The sequence below is a fragment of the Octopus bimaculoides genome, chromosome 21 (assembly GCF_001194135.2).
Source record: "Octopus bimaculoides isolate UCB-OBI-ISO-001 chromosome 21, ASM119413v2, whole genome shotgun sequence".
In the NCBI taxonomy this organism is placed as follows: domain Eukaryota; kingdom Metazoa; phylum Mollusca; class Cephalopoda; order Octopoda; family Octopodidae; genus Octopus; species Octopus bimaculoides.
In genome coordinates this window covers 12,303,191-12,305,866 of record NC_069001.1, presented here as the reverse complement: position 1 = coordinate 12,305,866, position 2,676 = coordinate 12,303,191, and positions in this window count along the sequence as shown.

Here is a 2,676-nt window from a genome sequence, read left to right as displayed (position 1 = left end):
TATGTATATATATGTATGTATATATATGTATGTATATATATGTATGTGTATATATGTATGTGTATATATGTATGTGTATATATATATGTATGTGTATATATATATGTATGTGTATGTATGTATGTATATATATGTATGTATGTATGTATATATGTGTATATATATATATGTGTATATATATATATATATATATATAGTTATATGTGAATATAAACGGATATATATGCATACATATCGTGTTTTTGCATATAAGAATCTAAGAATCGATTAATGTAATTTTTTTTCCTGTTTTTTTTTTCTCCATCAAATAAGAAGTGTGCAGTAACATGTGCAGCGGGGATTTCGCCGATGTTAGTTTATTCCTATGCATATTGCAGAATGAGTAGATTTCTATGTGTTGTTGAGATTCGAAGGCATGTTGTATGCAGAAGGCAATATAATATGCAAAACAGTACGGGAGGTGTTGTGCGCTTTTTTTAATGTGTTTGCTTGCATTTAAGAGTCTATACATGTGTAAGTGTATGCATGCATGTGTGTGCATTTGTACGTGTATGTGCATTTGTGTGTGCATTTGTACGTATGTGTGTGAGTGTGTCTGTGATTGTGCGTTTAGTTCAGGAAAGCTTGCGTTGAGTGATTCAGAGAAATTATTTGTGACGAGGATAAATCACGGTACACTTTATACTGAAGCGGATATATGTCGTAAGAGAGGCAGTGACAAGAATAGATAGATAGAGAGAGAGAGAGAGAGAGAGAGTACAGACAGGTAGAGAGAGAGATGTAGATAGATAGACAAACAGAAAGAGTGTGTGAGAGGCAGGGGATAGAAAGATATATTACTATGCAGATACAAAGAAAAACAGAGTATGCCCGGGAGAGGGAGGTGAATGGAAATTGATAGAGGAGAAAGATTGTTATACCTAGATACAGAGATAAATGCATATATATATATATATATATATATATATATATATATACATACACACACACGCACACACTCAACACATTTATATGCAGAGAGAAAGAGAGAGAGACAGCGTTTGTGCGCATGTGTGTGTTAGATAAAGAGTGACACAGTATGAGAGAGAGAAGGATATATATATATATACACAGATATATATATATACAGAGTGAGAAAGAAAGAAAGAGAGAGCAGAAAGCATGCAAGTTGCGACACTGAAGCAATGTGAAGCGAAGACTACGTAATCTGCTGAAGGGAAGACGTGCTTTGACAAAAACTAAACAAAAAGACATGCAACACATTATGCAGATCCCACAGATTTTCCGCGAGAATAATTGTAAGCAATATGCAAAAGCGGAAATGTGTTGCGTTGAGAACGAAATACATTGTTGTCGCCATTGTTGTAGTAAGATTTGTAGGAAAAATTGTTATAAGTATTATTCTTGTTGATATTTTTATCATCGTTGTTGTTGGTTTTGTTGTAAGAATAAGGCTAACATTGGTCAAGGAGACCTTTGTCCATCTTAATTCAGTCGCGAATTCTATCTATCTATCTATCTATCTATCTATCTAACTATCTATCTATATTCCTTTTTTTTTTTAGCTACTTTGTCATTTGTACCCCGTCTTTATATAAAATGTTATGATTTATTGTGTCCCCTTTTTTATTCATTTGACTGTGGTCAACATATTGCAACACTTTTGGGACTTAGTCAAAGAAATTTACCCCTGTATTTAATTTTCAAAGACCGGGGCTTATTTTATCGGACAACATTTGGTGGACCACTAGGTAACGGGAACTTAAACTGAACAACACCGGTTGTCAAGCGGTGAAACAAACGGTACAATCTCATATACGTATATGTAGAATATATGTACACATAAATATAACAATATATATGAAGACGCCGAGCTGGCAGAAACGTTAGCACGCCAGGCGAAATGCTTATTGTATTTCGTGTGTCTTTACGTTTTGAGTTCATATTCTGTCGAGGTTATCTTTTCCTTTCTTCCTTTCGAGGTGGATAAATTAAGTACCAGTTGCCTACGGTGGTCCATCTAATATAAATAAATATATATATATATATATATCTTTCACACACGGTATAATGTGAATAATATTCTTAAAGTCAAGATTTACCCACTCGCGACCACTTCTAGGCTTTGTCACTAACGCAGGTTTTAACCAAATTAGATGATGTTTACATTTTTACATTGGTCACATCCTAAGCAACATTTTCAACTATAAAATTTAAAAATTGGTTCAGCAGAAAAAAAGTTTGAGTCAAATATGTGAGGTTAAAAACGGGGGAGTAACGCTTGAAATCGACTTTGAGTTTAAATATATATATATTTTTAAAGAAATCTTAATTTTAGTTTATCTTATATGATAGAACTCGACCAGGGGAATCTATCCATGTTACTTATATGCAAAAATATTCTGTACAGAAAGGGCTTGGGTAAAAACTGGTGAATAAAAAAAAGAGCTTAACGCCTGAAATCGATTTTGAATCCAAATATTATTATTTCAAAAGAAAACTATATTCAAATTCAACTTTCCTGATATATCTCCACTAGAGGAATATGATGATGCCAATTACATAAAGAAAAACGTTTGAAGTAAAAACAAAAAAACTACCGTGGCCAGATGTGCCGATAAAAAAGTTACGCCTAAAATGAAATTCAAAATCATATGGTTGAAAGATGGGGGGGGG